The 17,859-nt window shown below is 35.5% G+C and overlaps 1 protein-coding gene across 3 annotated transcripts in view; it reads left to right on the forward strand.

The window, feature by feature from the left end:
- The first annotated feature begins 574 nt into the window (after nucleotides 1-574).
- Nucleotides 575-17,859, forward strand: part of LOC5569618 — a 357,222-nt gene continuing 339,937 nt past the window's right edge. For all 3 annotated transcript variants that reach the window (XR_002500093.1, XM_021842777.1, XM_021842778.1), the window contains exon 1: nucleotides 575-1,540. The gene's annotated coding sequence lies outside the window, so the exon portion shown is untranslated. The remainder of the gene's footprint in view (nucleotides 1,541-17,859) is intronic.

Genomic DNA, 17,859 nt, shown 5'->3' on the forward strand with positions numbered 1-17,859 from the left:
CGGAGTTTTTATAACAAGTTCAACCTTAGATCATCTAAGCCAATGATGAAAAAAATAACGGGTTTTCTGATGAAATTCAAAATGGACGTCTTTTTTTTATTTGCAAAAGAAAGCTAAATCCTTCCACTATACGTTGCCACTAAGTTTCCTTTATGTTCCAAGGGAAATATGAGACATATTACATAAGGGAAGATTTAACAAAAATAATACTTTTTTGAAAACTGGTTAACTAGCTGGCGTACGAGGAGTCCATCAATTTAAGTGAACCCAAACGAACATAGACATAGAATTGGAATTCTAACGATGTGTGCCTGGTTTCAGTATGAATTTACCAGAAAATCTATTTTTATCACAGTATGTTCCTTTGGGAACGATGATCATTTACATTTATCATTCATTTGAAAATTTTGGCTACCAAAGATGTTCGTAAATAAGCCCCACCCTAGCTGGGAGATTGAACCCCAGTTAGAGCTGCCGATGCCGAGGATCGTGAGTAACCGACGACGACGAGAGCAACCATTTACTACGGAAAAGCTTTCGCAGCAAGGCAACCAAACCAACCAGATGGCAGTTACTTTTCCCTTTCAGTCTGAGATAAACTTTGGTTGCGTTCGGTCGGAAAATCCACGTTGCTCCGTCTCGCGGTCTGGATCTAGGTGTTGAACATACACAAGGCGCCTCACATAGACACAGCCACTGGAGACTTGGAGGTTAATTCTTGCGGGATAGACTTCTGCTCCCCGGACCTCTTTCAACGTCTACCGAAGCTACGGGTGGTGACGCAGCGGCAGGTCGCATTCTAGCAGAGTTTCCAATCCTGGTATCGTGTGGATTGTGAGTTGGAAATTCAATGCATCTGCTCTGATGATGTAGGAGAGGTTGGAGTTCAGGTAGTGGATTTCGGAGTCTGCTGCATCCGGGCGGAAGTTGTGTTATGGGCAGTTTCGATGAGTGGTATTTTATGTGTAGAAATAAAAAGGAAGTACATAATCAAGTGAAAATAGAGCAGTAAGAAATCGCTATACAGGTTGCCTATTATATTTATCCTGATGATGTTGCAGAAATAGTGACGAAGAGCTGAAATAGATTGAATCGTTAAACAAACGGCTGTATGTCAGTGAGATTGCATTAATGTAAAAGGAAACTCAACGAGGGAGGGAAAATAAAGGATATTACCCGCGCAGAAAGCTCAGATGATGCTGAATGTAAATTAATTGTATGATGTAAGTGCAAACGGTGAGGAAAGTGTAGATTGAAGAAGAATTTCAATTATATCAAAACGATTTCTCAGAATAAAGCGAGGAATCCGTTCCGTGAAGAAAAAAAAAAATCATCCCGTTCTGTTATTGCTGCAGAAGCTACATTCAAGTGAAGAAGAAAATAGTGAATATTAGTGACACGTGTCTGCCAATCTGCCAATGGAGAAAAAACTGTGAGTGAACAAAATTGAATTTGCAATCCACCAACGGTTATAGCTCAGTGAGTGTTCCAAGCGACGACGACGATGATGTGTTTTCGCAGTTGGACGTCATAAATTTAGGTAACTATCATAACCGTTTTATGCACATCTGTAAAGAATGACGGCGTGATGATTGTTTATTTGGGTGTTCTCGCTCTTGCATTTGCTTTTTGGGAGGTACACAACGATGGCAGATGCAAGAAAAGTAATTTACTGTCGATTTGGCTGTAAACAATCGTTTCGAGTCAGTGATATTTAGAAATTGAGTGATCCGCGTATTCAGAGCATATGTAGCTAATTTCTTGGGCAAGTTGATACAGAGCACTTTCGAGTAACAGTAACGAAAACATTAGTTACACTGCATATTGTGCCAGTTCGGAAAATTAGTTCTTTCTCAAATCTCAAATTTAACGAACCTGAGAAAATCATCGACTGGCAATTTATCCGTGTGTTTGGGAAATTTACTCCATATGGGAACTTCCCGTGAACCAAATGAGTTGAAAAGTGTATTATTAATCCAAACCATCAATCGAATTTGCAAGTTTAACTTGCATCGTTTTATCTATTCAATCGCAAGTATGCACACGTTTATTTTTTAAAGGTTGTAACTACAGAGTCATTTGCTTCGAATATTTGAATGTTAAATAAGCTTTATTTTCTACATCATTTCATGTGATATTACAATTTATTTTCTTGCTTCTAAATTCAAATTCAAATTAGGCACTCGCATTGGCTTGGCATTTTTTTTAAAAGAAAATGCTTCTTCGGGGTAAGGTCTCCCTGAAAAATGGCTGTTTTTTTATATACAATGGTCAAGTTCGGAGGCCTGGCTTCTAGTGCTCTAATTGAACTGAAATTTTCATCGCAGCTGAAAAAAAAAGAAATTTTACTCATCAGAAAAATCCTAGCATTTGAGGGCAAGCTTTTGATTTTTTTTTAAATCTTTCATTTTGTGGAAATTAACATAAACTAAATAATGTTGGGCATTTTTTTTTTAAAACAATCAATTTTACAGTTAAATTTTATTCTACAAACGTCTTGTCTTATAAAATTGAACATTTTAAAAGAAATGCATATTGCTCTAAATCAGGGCTGTACAACGCGCAGCCCGCGAAGAGTTTAACAATTCTATTCATATCACGCCAATTGGCAACTTGTTATTAAAACATACCTAGACTTATTATTATAAATTTAGATAGAATTTTCAGCTATTACAGTTCTAAAATTCTACACACTATTAATTTTATGTTCTCTTGAATGATTAAGAATGTTTAAATTGCACATAATCAGGTTTTCATAATGATTAAGTGCAAGAAAAAACTTCTCTTTAATACTGTAGTTCACTATTTAAAGATGAAATTGATTTTCTATTGAACAATGAGAAAGTGACACGGCCAAAGGATCAAACACTACTCTGTACTTTAAATGCAATCATTATAACCGATCTAATTTCATTTCATATTATAAAACAATGGAATTGTTTGTGCAATAAATAAAAAAAAATCAAAAATTCATAATTTTTGTCAAAATTTTAGAAATGGAATTACTTTGAAGTTTATTTATAACACGTGGTGAATTTCCAACTGAGATAATTTCGTGTTATTTGCAGGCTACGGTGAAAAGGTCAATCGGTCTACTAGAACCCGAGATCCAAGCGTCTTTATTTTACTCTTTTTTTCTGTACATTATTGTATGTGTTAGCTTCAGAACATGCATCTGTACGTATTTTTGTTTTCAAAGTTCATATCAACATTATTTCCATTGATTGTTAAGCTGAGCAGAAGACTAAGAATATTCGAACCGAAGTTATTTAAAACTCAGCACAAAATATTAAAATAGCCAGTCGAATGTTCATATATATCGGGGATCTGTTGCATGAAAATAAAAGGCTCGGACACCGTTTACAGCCATTTAGCTGCACAGACTGTAAAGTAACACTAGAAAACGGACGAGCATTCTCCAGTGACATAGCCGAGAACATTTCTCACGAGAAGTTTCGATGGCTAAAGCGGGAATCGAACCCACACCCCCCATGACACGATGCGCTTACTGCATGACAACACTAACCGCACGGCCACGAAGCCCACAAGCTGAACATCACGTAAATCCCACTTGAGACACTTGAATCGAAATTGCTTTTTTTCAATTCGGCTTTATTCTGGTCATACGTTGGCTGGTTGTCCACATCAGATTCTACACCAGTTTCTCTTCTCCGCTTCGGACAAACCGGATACGGATCGGCTCTACTCCATATGGCGTAATGCCGTTTGGCATTGTTAAACAAAATATTATTTTTCTCGAACATTTGGTCGAATGATTATGATTATGTCGAATGATTTGTACCGTTTGGTCGCAAATTCCAAACAGACTCATAATCCGAACACTTGGTGTTTGTATGGCGCATTGGTTGAAATGTTTCGCTGAAATATGTCATCGAATCACAAGTAAATTGCAATAAAATTTCAACGTCTTCCAATCCATTTTATACCTCCGGAGAATTGAGGATTCTTTAGTTCGAGACGAGTAAAACTAGTTCAGATTTTATTCTGTTTCTGTTCGAGATGAACTACTGCGACCAGTTTTCTTTGATCTTTTGTGGTATACCCGTGTCCTTTGTTTAATCCATGTCGTTCTACTCCATTACTATTGAGAAATAATGGGGTAGTCGTTTTTTATACAAATATCATTCTTTACCATTTTGCATAGAGCCTCTTTAAAAAAAGATACCGCTATTTATACCTTTTGGAGAAAACAGTTTGTCACCATTAAACTCTCAAAAGCGCGCCCCTCAATCAGGTTCGGCCACTAAGCTGGTTGAATGATACTGATTTTGACCATGCATCGGTACTCTAGCGTATCAAATTATTGCTTCTACTTATAAGGTTCAAAGTCGTTTTTTGAAACTGTGAACAGGTTTCATCCCATGAAACATTTAGATTCCTTGAAACAAAAAGCTTATTTTAGAAGGTCTGCTACTCCACTGATTCGGAATCGTTTCCCTCCTAGATATCGAAAGATAAACTCTTGAACTCGGAAAGAAATTGTCTCATGAGTTGAAACCAACCTCAGATGCTGATTGAGCCATTTTTTCACTTCGACCTCCTCATTATCTAGGACAAATAGGTGGGTCTTAGTGCCTTGTTACTCTCTTATACTCTTCCGACCCTAACTTATAAGTATTCACAAGAACAGATACAACAAGAGTACAATATGGTAGATCTTACCCCGTAACGCACCTCGAAAAGGTGATCTACCCGCGTTACGGGCAAAGGGCAACTAGTTCAGATACATTTATTTGCGAAATTATTCAGAATGTTCGGTATTTGAATCAAAATGTTATTCCTTCACGTAAAAACAGTACTGAACAAGTTTAAATAAACAATTTTATCAGCACACCTAACAGCTAACAGTTAGACTTGACAGAGAAATTAGAATTTTCCCAAATATCAGCTATTTTATGCCCATCAGATACATTTGAAATCACTGTTGGCCTCAAGTGTTCGGAATATGAGTCAAAACGGTACTTGGTCCACTGACCATTTCAAAACGTTCATTTTAGTGAAGTTTTTTAGGAAGAAGTGGAAAATGTTGACCATGATTTTTAGTTCGAAGAAGTATAAGGAAATATATTAAAAAAGACTCGTTGTCATTTGAGTGTGCATTTGAGACTGATGACAAAAACATCATAAATGTAAATTCACATCTGCATATCGATGGAGGGGTATCGTGTTGATGGAGATCCAAGCATATGGGATAATTGATTTCAATACATCATTAAAAAGGTTTCAAGTTTGAGTGTGGTGACACACAAACTCCGAACCGGATCGTTGCGTACAACTTAACCAAATGAAACAATGAGCTTGACTCCCATAAGTTATAAAATTCCATGTGCGGCTAAGAAATCACTTCTTTTTTTAATTTTACGTATACGTTATACATCTAAAGGATAAGTTGAAGTGGCAGAAGTGAGTCACTTCAACCTGCAACATAGTGCATCCGTATTATTATATGTCTACATACATGAAAATTGCGCGTTGGTGCACAGCAATTAATATAGATTACCGTTAAGTCACCAGTCACCGTGCGGCCTCCATTCACCGTGCACATATACAAATTCAAAATAGTCATACAATTTTCACAAATTATTCTTTTGTCAGAAAAATAAGATAAAACTGATGAAATGAAGAATTTTTTGTCACAAAGCATTTTGAAAAACCTAGTTTATGTAGTCAAAATTATGTGAATTCTGTTTGTGAATGAGATTTTTCAACACTCTTAGTAAAAACGCCAAAAATTGTCATTTTTCATTTTAACGATAGATTATGAAATTTTTCAAAATTTCAACAAGTTTTCGCTGTGAATACTATTAGTAAGATGTATTTCATCATATGAGCAATTAAATTTTATGCGAATTAGATTTTTTTATTTTGCTTCAGTTGAAACCCAAATGCACGGTGAATGGATCTTTTTCAATATATATGGTTCCTATTACCGTGCATTAGTGTAAAAAGCATGACATTATTCGGTAATATTAGATTTATTGTTATGTCGTCATTAAACTACTTCATATTTAGTCTTTGAGTGAATATGGAATGGTTTGGTCAATAGAGTAAAGTGGGGCAAAAGTTCGAGTGGGGTAAGAGTTTCTTTTTAAGATTTCTAGCTCAATTCAAAACAAATCTTATAAATGTCATTGTGGTTCGAATGCTATTCAAGTAAGAGACTTTTACTCCAAATATCATAAAAATCGATTGCGATTTGGAAAAGTTACGGCTATTTGTTGTTTTTCGACGTGAAAATTGTAATTTTTGGTCAAACTTTCGTTGTATGGAACCAATTGAAGATAAATTCTTTTTGAATATTTTATGTAAGGGCGTTTCTAGGCCTACCATAAGGTTGCTTTGACGTGTATTAGATTTTGCATAAATGCTTGAAAACAATTTTTGGCCCCTAGTGGGGCAAAAGTTCGAATCAGCGGGGCAAAAGTTCGACCCATGTATAAAATCACGGAAATATTTTCAAATCGCTTAAAATCCACATATAATCTTCAAATTTAGTTAAATTTGTCTGATCGTGTGAAAACTGTCACCAAAATTTTACATTTCCACTTAGTTTTGCGAAAATCTGCTATTTTTGAGTATATTACAATTAACCCGGTTTTGGGTAATTTTTTGATGAAAATTTAGTGTGTATTTTTCGGCAAACTTAAGTTTACGGCTGGTGTAAAGTATGCCTGTCATAAGAGGATCGATATTTATTGTTTTAGCCAGCGAACATTTGCCCCACACTAGATTCGAACTCTTGCCCCACCGGTGGGGCAAAAGTTCGAATAAGACAATAAATTTTGAAACTGTTATAACTAAAAATGGGTAAATATTTTGACACATGTTTGTTCGGCAAAATTATAGCCAATATGTTGAAGGTTCACTGTATGGTACTTGTTTTGTTTCAACTGTTATTGTTTTCCTGGAAACTTTGATTATACCACTAAGGTCGAACTTTTGCCCCACCTTACTCTACAGTCAAACCTCCTATAACGATTTCAATGAAAAAATAATGATTTAGCCAATTTTTAAACTTTTTATGGTATTTATTGTAAATGAAGATTTGAATACTCTTAAAAATGAGTGCGCACACTACTAGCAACATAGTTGCTCCATCAACAAGGTTTCTTCAAGATACAAAATTAAATCATGACGAAAACTATACGCACGGTGAATGGTGCACCAGCGTGCACGGTAAATGGTGACATAGAACGATACGAGGCGACCTTAACATGACATTTTCGAACATAATTTTTGAGTATTTTTTATTAGGCATTACTAGTTTTATATGTTTCCCTGAATTATTATATAAATGCACGCTATGTTGTGGTATTCTAGTACGCTTCAAATTATTAATTAAGTTGTATAATTAATATAATTATACGCTTAAGTTATATAATTTTTTGAAGTGCAAATTTTTCTTAAATGCACGGTGAATGGTAGCTTGACGGAACTCTAGTTATTGAAAATTGAGTTGTTTAAATAACTTGCATTGCTTCTGTTAGCTGCAGGCAGCAAAACACCTTTTGAGTTCAAATATAAAGAATGTATTTGTTAGCCCTGAAGAACAACATAACATTTAAAGAAGGGAAAATCATTATGACAATGTTGAAAATACAGTTGCCTATTATAGGCAATAATGAATGAAATAGTATGGAAAATAATCTTATAACATTACAAAATAGTTATTTCTTAGAAACTATGAAAACTTCGGAAGTTTATAATACCTTCAACTTCTTATTTGGCGTTACTCCGCAACTGGACAGAGCCTACTTTTTAGCTAAGTGTTCTTACGAGCACTTACACAGTTATTAACTGAGAGCTTTTATTGCCAATTGATCCTTTTCATGTGCTTATCGTATAGCAGTTACAAATATTATACTCAATGCCCTGAGGAATCGAGAAAATTTCTAATCCGAAAAGGTCATCGACCGGTGGTATTTAAACCCACGTCCCTCAGCTTGGTCTTGTTGAATAGCTGCACATTTACCGTTTCAGCTATCTGCTCCTTTTAGTCTGTAATACTATTAGTTAACATCTGATCAAACAAAAATCTAAAAATCTTACAAAACAAATATATAAGACAACATACATAACAATAATTTTCAAATATATCGTACGCTGAAAAGTATAATAATTCGAAGGATTTTACATGCTTAAGTATTGCTATACAAAGCAAAGTGAGGAAGTATTTTTTTCTGGGAAATGATCTTTCTGGGGAATGACTTTCTGGGGAATGGTCCATACTGGCAAATGATCCATTCTGGCAGATTGATTCTGGCAAACGACTTTCTGGCAAATGTCATACAACCCTCCGGATATAATACTGGGTTCCGTGAAATTCGATCAGGAACCAAACAGAAACAGTCAGTGCAAGTAGGATTCTGTGAGGATTCCTAAAATATTTTGAGGAGATTTCAATTTAACTTTTGTAAGAATAATAACATTATGTGAGGGTACCAACTATGATAAATGTATTGGTCCTGTTGAGTACCCGTCTAGAGTCCTATCGGACCGTTTACATCTTGTATAAATAACATTTGATTGTTTAAATTCAAATACAAATTCCTTTATTTTTTGTTATCTCTGCAATCCGTGACGTTGTCCTGGACACTTGGGAAAGTTTGTTCGAATCCGCGGCTGTCCCGCAATATTTCTATTTCTAGTAATTTGTTTGGCCATGTATATTGTATATTGGCCTACGGACACCGGAGTTGTTCCGGATTTTTTGGAAGAACACGTTTTTTTTCTGTCGCTTGTACTTTGGAAGATATCCAACGAATCTTAATGCGTCCGGCGGCATTCAATTTTTGAAAGGATTTAGTTTCTTGGAAAATTGTAAACATCTATAAAACACTTCACACCACACAAAACTACAAGCGACAAAAAACGTGTTTTGGATATGACCTCGGTAAATCCAGAACAACTCCGGTGTTCGGAGGCCAATATGCAAGGCCAAACAAATTACTGAAACTAGATCAAATTTGCCTTCGAATGCTTCCAGATGCATCCAATTTCATCCATTTTTCAAAAACGTCAACCAATCTATTTCAATCATTTTGCCTATCCCCTGTATCATACAGTATTACAAAGTTAATGTTTTGTTCATAGAACCGTTTATTCTCGAATATCGTGCTGATTTCAAGACAAATTATCTACATTTAAACGTATAATGAGAATACACAAAGTTTAGTTGTACAGAAAATGATCAAATACATGAGTTGTAAGAATTTTGACATCATTTTCAGATTCAGGAGACCCAAATTTAGTAGTTCGGGTTTATTTTTTATTTTTTACCTTGTTTTATTATGTGGTGACAAATTATGCTCCAGTATGTCATTTTAGAATTAAAGTTGTGAAAAAGTGATCAATTTGCCCCCGAATTACAGTAGTTTAATTTTATAGACTTCTTGATAAAATTCAGTTGAATTTTTTGATGGAATTCATGCTTGATTAGAAGGAATGTCCCGTGAAAGCCATGGATCGATTACGAGGCATTGTTACCGCACCAATCCCTCCTGCTGGGCATAACTGGAACGTGATAATTATTTTATTCTAATTATCGTGCTTTGATTGAATGTTATTTTACGTGCCATTTTTAATACCGTTTCGCAATGGTGAGGGCGAAGCAGCGTTGCATGTAGGTACCACGTTTATATGCTGTATTTAAATAATAAATCAAGCTACTAATGGGGCATACGACCACTCGAACCCTTGATTATAGTAATGTCCTGTTTTAAAATAAAATTTTCTGACGAAATTTTCTGAATTTGTCTTTTTCAAACAGTGTAGATACTTCACTGACATTCTTTCGTTACTGGTTTTGATAATTCAACTAAAAAAAAAAAAAAGAAATCGGTACTTATATCTGATGAGTGCTGCCACTTATTTTACAACTCCTAATTTTTCAAATGCAGATTTCAATGTGTATTTTTCTGATTACAAGTAAAACAAGAATTATGGTATCATAACATTTCTTAATGATGATCATTTGCCTTGGCTTGGATAAATTGGAGTTTCCAACAACACCATCAACATAGAGTTTGTTTATGTCTTAAGTAATTTTATGAAGTTGAATTGCCAAACTATTCCAATTAAAATCCAACTCTGATATCTCTATCTCTCTATGATGCAATAATTACTCAACACCAACACCAAATTGATGCCCGCTGTTCCACAAGCGCTCGGGTGGTATTTAACTTCGCTATCCTTACACTTTGTCAATTGAATCAATTAGCGGATAATCTTTTCCCATTTCCGTACATGGTTGGGGGCAGAACCATTGCCCGGCCCGTTTTTGTATTAACGCGACACAAGTGAAAGCGGCGCCACCTAATGGCAGAATAACGACATCGGAAAACATGATAAATGGAACAAACAATGGCGGCAGAAAGCAAGCGTGGCCAGGCGGTGAACTGAGTAAAAACTGACAAGGACATGGTTCCGAGTCGTTGGGGAATATAGAATTGACATGGCCGTTGAGGAGAGAAGAAAAAAATGATAACGAGCACTGATAGATAAGTAGAAAATAATCAATAGAAAAAGTTTCCACATCAGTAGACGGTATAGGCTGAAGGTGATGTGAAGGGATGCGCCCAGATGGTCGATGTCAATGTAGGCCATAGTTCAATGAACCGGAGAAAAATCGTGTTTGAAAAAAGAATGGAATTAAATCTCTTCTCGAGTGATGAATTATGAATCTGAATCAATCCCCAAAAGAGGTGCATAATTTTTACTGAAGATTTGAGTTGGATAAATTAACTTAGCTTAGCTTAGACTGACTACTCATATCAATAGTTGCTATTCCGTGATTGACCGAAGTCAGTGAAGAGGCACAAAAAATCATCTAGAAGTTCGGCTAGGGCTAAAAAGGCGCTGGCCACATCCTTGCAATTAGTTGGGATTGATGAAAGGAATGTTATTGTGTAACCTTTGTTATTTGGAAACAGTGTTTACCTCTGCATCTCCACAAACATTACTGGGAAGGATGTTTGTCAGTGGGGAGGAACGTTGGGTCATAAGATTCACTTCGATAAGCGATTAGACCATGGTAAACAATTATTTGTGAGATATACACATGCTTATAAATGTAATATGTTTAATTGATATGAAAAATTTCCAAGTAGAAGAAGAATAGCTTAAATTCTAGGTCCGCAATACGATACTTTTTCAGTTAAAAATCACCCAGCGCCTGTGATTCTGCATCCGAATCTACGATTCGCATTCTACTTAATTCGGCTTGTTAAGTGGAAGTAGATTCAGAATCTAGTTGACTAAGCCATTGAGAAATTCAGAACAATTCAATAACTGACATATAGATGCAATCCTATGTCAATTTGAGAGCTCCCCCTTTGCAGTGCTGAAAAGTAGCACTTTTCAGCATTGTTTTTTTTTGGGTATGATAACTAGGCCGTTATGTCGGTCATTCTCTTAGTAAAAGGTAGGGGGCTATGCAACAGAATAGCAACCAATTATTTACAAAATTGTTTATTTGTATACGATTTATTCGTGCTGTTCGTAATTTGAATCAAGGTTCGAAATATGATACAGAATGAACGTAGTAGGTATTCGGTATTTGAATAAAAATGATGTTACATGCTTTTCCGTATAAACTATGCTATTGGAATTAATATTTTCATCAACTCACTACAGTTAACAATAAATTTTGTGGAGAAATTAAAATGTTTAAAAATATCAGCTGATTCATTCCTGCCAAATGTCAAATTTTGTTGGTTGGTAACCATGCGTCTCCATGCATTCGATGCAACAGTTTCTATCGTTAGCATGCTGAGAATCAGATGAGATTTTTATCATATGCACAATTTTATTGTTTTTACAAATTACTATGTTGATTTTTGATTTTTTTCTATGAAGACTGAATTGCATTGCAAAACTCATAAAATTGAATAAGACCACAAAGGGGTCCCTTTGCTGTACACGTTTGCTGTACACTAAATATTGTAGAAATATAACACCACGTCCTGACGTCCTATTTGCATTTATTCTGCCAAATGGAACAAAAAAAAAATATGTAGGACGTTGTACACTGGCTTGGTCAAAACGCCAATTGCTAAAATTTGACAGGAAAATTCATTCAGAAAGACATTTAATTTTTGAGTTTTTTTACAACACTCTTATGTGGCGCATCTAATTGTTAAGCGATATTTGTTTTTATTTTTGAAATTGATGGATATTGAATTTTGGCAATCAGTTTTCCAAAATTTGACCATTTCGTATGGAAACCGCATGAAGGCAATTGTAATGCAACCTATTCAGTACACAGAGGAGGGCAAATTTGTGTCCAATGCTCGGTGTAAGATACCGTCGGTTGTTTGCCCTGTCGTAAAATCTTGTGTTCTCCGAAAGCTACTCCAACAAATAGCTAGGAAAATCTACAGCGCAGTGGATACAACGACCACGTATGGGCAAAAATAAACAAAATGGCACATGACAAATAAATACCCAAAATGAACATTTTTCTTGCTTTCACCCGCGTCTAGGTGTTTCAGCATGTGCACTGTTGTGGTGGGATCTCGAATGTTTGCCGACTGACAAACAGGAAAAATAAACATCAATTAGAAGCGGCCCGGTAGAGCTAGGTACATATTCATATGTGTGTGCGGAATGCTTTTGCGTATAGTGGCGGTGCTTGTGCCTAGGTGGTGGATGTCGTTTATTCAGTATTCTCACAATTGGACACGTTCTGGTTATGCTTTGATCATGAGAAATCAGCGCTGCATAGCATAAGATGTTTGGTTTTACCAGTTGGAAAATAGCAATTCAAATGTGCTTTGATTTCTTATCATACCCAACGGATACATAAATTGAAATTGATCTGTTTAAGATGCTGGCGTATCAATTCAGTATAAAAAAAGACACGGACACCGTCTTCAGTCATTTAGCTGCACTGACTGTAACTTAACTCTAGACAACGAACAAGCATGCTCCAGTGGCACAGCCGAAAAACACTACTGACGAAAAGTTTCAATGGCTGAAGCGGGAATCGAACCCACACCCCATAACACAATGCGCTCAAATGCTTGACACTAACCGCACGGCTACGGGGCCCACCAAATTGTGTCCTTATTGTTTCTGCTGTAAATAAAAACTTATTTTCACGATTTGTGGAAGAAAAAGCCTATCTCTTATCCGATATCGTTTAACGCGAGTAGATCACTTTATTGTTGTGAAATAATAATAGGGTCGATGTACCAATAGCTATTTATGTACTATTTCTAATTTCTGTTCGTATAGTAGCACTAGCATTACGGCGTTGTCAAAATACTTATCAAAACCGTATTTTTACAAAACTTTTATATTTTTCCTACAAAGTGTGGATCAAAAGCTTTCGTTTGATGTAAAAAAGTTCTTAATTCATCAAGTATTTCGTATAATAAAAAATAGTTTCTCTCAGTAGTGCTACTATAGGAACAATAGGTTTACTATAGGCGCAAGGGAGCTCAAATTTTAAGCAAAACTAATTGTTTCGATCATGTTTTGAACAAAATCAAGCTGTGTATCAATGTTACTTAGATAAATAGCTCCTGACATCCATGTCAAAAAATGTTTTGGAAAGATTTATAGTAAAACGGCCGTAAAAAGGCACTAGTGCGACTATAGGGGACTGTCCACTAAGGGAGCACCGACCCTACTAGTGATTAGTGATGCCTAGTTGCGATTGTACGACATTTCCCAGAATGACGTTCCCCAGAATGACATTCCCCAGAACGCCATTCCCCAGAATGAGACATTCCCCAGAAATCCATTCCCCAGAATAGGACATTCCCCAGAAAACCATTCCCCAGAATGGGACATTCCCCAGAAAAAAAAATTACAAAAGATTTTTGGGCTGTTAAAATCCAGGTAAATGGTAAATAGTAAATAGTAAACACATTTAATTGGAAAATTCGAGGAAAACCAAATTATAGTTTTCATAGGTAAAACATTTTAGTTCATTTTTTTTTATTTTTTGAACGACAGCATTTACGATTTGTTACAGTCTTTTTTTTTTAATTCAAAATCTTTGGAACCATTTATTAATTAGAAATCTTTAGAACCGCTTGGACGATTTTATATATTTTGACGATTTTCTCCTTACAAATTTAGCCCCTCTTTAGAGTTGATAGATTCTGTTCAAATTTTTACAGTAGTTTATTGTAGTCTGACTAGTGCTGGCCACTCTAGTGCATACTGACTACGATATTTTGTAGCTATTAAGCTTTGCTGTGAAAAGAAATTATCAAAGACAAGAGAAATTTTCTAGTGTAATTGTGATTCATTAATCTACATAATTACGAAGACAATAAACCTAGGAAGAACAGCATATGTTCAAAAGAAGGGATAATACGCTATGAAAGCAAAAAAAAAAACATTCCATCAATTTATTTTGTACATATGAAGAATATTACACTAATATAAATCACCCTTTGGAAATACAAGTAGAAAGAACAGCCAATTTTAAAAAAAGGTAGATTAACTATGAAAACAAAAAAATCAATAGCTTGGGTCAAGTTTGATCATAAAACATAGTCTGACATATGTAAAAGCAGCTTATTTTGAACGGTTGTGCTACTTTTCTCCGAATGACGGTTCCCCGAATTTCGTTTCCACGAACGTCAGTTCACATAATGCCAGTGCCCCGAATACCCTATTTCCCCGAATAACCTAGTTCCCCAAAAAGTATTTAACTCTTATAATTGTCATAACTTTATGACTATTCTTTACTTGATTTTCAATTCTTTCGAGTTTCACCATCATCGGCATTTTTGGCCAAATGTACTTACATATTTAGTCGAGGATAACCTTATAGTCTACATTATCTTCTTGTTTTAATTGCTTATCATTGTTTCTAGTTCAGTACCTAGTCCCCAAAGACTATTCTTGCACCTGTTTGAACTGCATCACTTTTCAGGGAAACGCGTCATTCGGGGAAATGTCTTTTTGGGAAATGAGTCATTCGGTAAGCTGACATTCGGGGAAATGATATTCAGGGAAATGACAGTAGCAAAATCATTTTAAGCAGATGCAAAATTGTTAAACAGTATTTTCCCCTTAAGATTTTGGTTGATGAACCACGTACACAATTATTTTGGAATTTCAAACCCCCATCTTTCGTCTTTTGCCCGTACAAAGGTTTTGAAATTTGTATAGGCCGTGGTCTTTGGCCAAACCATGCACACTCCCATAGATGACCAAGTGGTCTATGGATGGCCCCAGATGGTTTGTCTGAGAAAAGGGAAGCAAACAGTCGCCCTTTAAAATATTTATTTTTTGACTCCATCCCGATTTTATCTGCTTGAGATCCATAATAATAATTTTGACCAATTAATATTTTGGGTGAATTGACGTCTGTGTCCGGGATTCGAAATTTCTGGGAATTCGAATCAATTCAGCAGGTACATATTTAACGACAATGAAACTAAATAACCAAATTTATTTTTTCCACTCTCTCATAACGTATAGAAACGATTCTGGGGAATGTCCTATTCTGGGGAATGTCCCATTCTGGGGAATGGATTTCTGGGGAATGTCCCATTCTGGGGAATGGGATTCTGGGGAACGTCATTCTGGGGAATGTCGTTCTGGGGTTTGGCTTTCTGGGAAATGTCCTACAACCCCTAGTTGCTAGCACCTCCCCCCATCGATTGAAGTAAAGGAGAAAAGGGTGTCGACATGGGCGTAGCCAGGATCTCCGTCAGGGGATGGCAAGCGCCCTTAGAAGTTTATTTACGAATTTTGCGTAAAAACCAACATTATACACAACTTTTGTACCTTTTTGCATGAAAAGTCAAACTATGAAGGGCATCCATCCGCCTTCTTCATGCGAAACGTGGAGTACATAACAAGTCTTCGTTCATTTTTTTGTCTGAGCAAATTGGATTGGAAAAGTGTTAAAATTCGATTGGGTGAGATAAGCTCATACAGTTTATTCAAGGATTTCTAGTATAGATTTTCCTGGATTTGTTTTTAATTTTCCTCCAGTAATGTATTCTATTATATGTATAACTTAAAAAACACAAATGAAAAATTTTGTAAATTTGTTTAAAAGATTCCTTCGTAAACAATTCCAAAGATTTGTCAACTAGAAACCTCTAAATATTTTTTTCTAAAAATTTAACTTATGATATATTCAATTTCTTCACAGGTTACTAAGAATATTTCCTCTTGAATTCCTTCAGGAATTGCATTTGGAATGTTTTTTATGGATTGTTTCAGGAGTACTGCCAATGTCTATTTCTGGAACCATTTCAAAATTGTTTCTAGAATTTCTTCCAAATTTCATCATTTTTCAAATTAATGCTTGGGGTATCGTCAAGATATTTTTTAGTCATTACTTCCAGTATTTTTTTCTGGGACTCTGTCATATATGTTCTAGAATTCAAAAAAGGATTTTTCCATCAAAGAGGAATTTTTTTTAGAGATTCTTCATGAAATACATATGAGGATTTTCTCTGAGAAAACTGTTATGATTTATGTATTGTATTTTTTACATATGTTTTCTGTCCTATGCTCTGGAATTCTTTCAGAAATAATATCACAACTGCTCCAAGAATCAAGTATTATCGAAGTTCTTGTAGAGAGTCATATAAGAACTTTTCTGCGGATTATCGTAGAAACTCCTAAAACTTCTCATACTTATTCTGCTCAAAGTATGATCAAAAAGATCCCTCCAGAATTTTATCCGGGGTTTTGTACATAAATGTTATCAAGAATTCCTTAAAAACCCATTCAGGGAAAAATACTTTAGATTTTTTTTTAGGAAATCCTCTTTGGTTTTATCCAGAACTTTTTCAAAGAATAAACCTTGCAGGAATTAATGGAAGTAATTAGAAGTGATGGGTAGTAATATCTTGAAAAATTTCCTTTCGATTCCGCAGATTAATTTTGATAGTGTTCTTAGAGTTCTTCTTATTCTTCTTCTTCTTTGCATTATGTCCTCACTGGCACAGAGCCTGCTTCTCAGGATAGTGTTCTTATGAGCACTTCCACAGTTAATAACTGTGCCCAGGGAGGTCAAGGAAATTTCCATTACGAAAAGATCCAGAACTGATCGAACCTTCAGCATGGCTGTGCTTTATAGCCGCGGACTCTAACTACTCGGCTAAGGAAGGCCCCCTTCATAGATAGATTTATTCATAGATAACATAAAGTGAACCTCGAAGGATGCATGAAATGAAGTCCTGAAAAATGTCTGATTTTTTTCAAATGTATCTTCGTAAGAGTTTCTGTTTTAATATTTGAAGGAATTCCACGAATATCCAACGTTCTACACTTAGTCACAGGATAATTTTCTGAAGAAATCAATCTGCAACGGTTTAGATAAGCTCCGTCCCAGACAACCAGAACTTGCATTACAGTTTACGAATAAAGCCGTTTATTTATACAGTTTCCATCACACCCGCACTACATGGTGGATGATATTGTTTGATCGATGTGTTTCCTCGCATAAAACGCTGTATTATGAGTTCATATGTACATTTCGTTTCGTCCCGTATACACGTACAAAGTAAATCGGCTCAATCCGTAGCAGCTATCAAATCAACTTTGTTATCATAAATTAAGTCGCGTAGAAGTACAGACGGGTTCGCAATAAAATTTACACACTCGCATTGCATGTTATTTTTCATCATATATACTATGTACGTATAAAGCTTTTTCGCAACATCTTATATGTGAAACTTTCCGCATACAAGCATCGCATAAAGCAAAAGGTGAATTCATTATACGTACATTCTGGTTGTCTGGGGTTATGATACCTGCAAAAAATCAAAACATAACGCTTCAGGTACTTCTGGTTAAAATCTTGTAACTCTTGAAAATTTACAAATATCGGAGATCTCTTTATTATTTTGGCAT

Source organism: Aedes aegypti, chromosome 2, assembly GCF_002204515.2.
Source record: "Aedes aegypti strain LVP_AGWG chromosome 2, AaegL5.0 Primary Assembly, whole genome shotgun sequence".
NCBI lineage: Eukaryota > Metazoa > Arthropoda > Insecta > Diptera > Culicidae > Aedes > Aedes aegypti.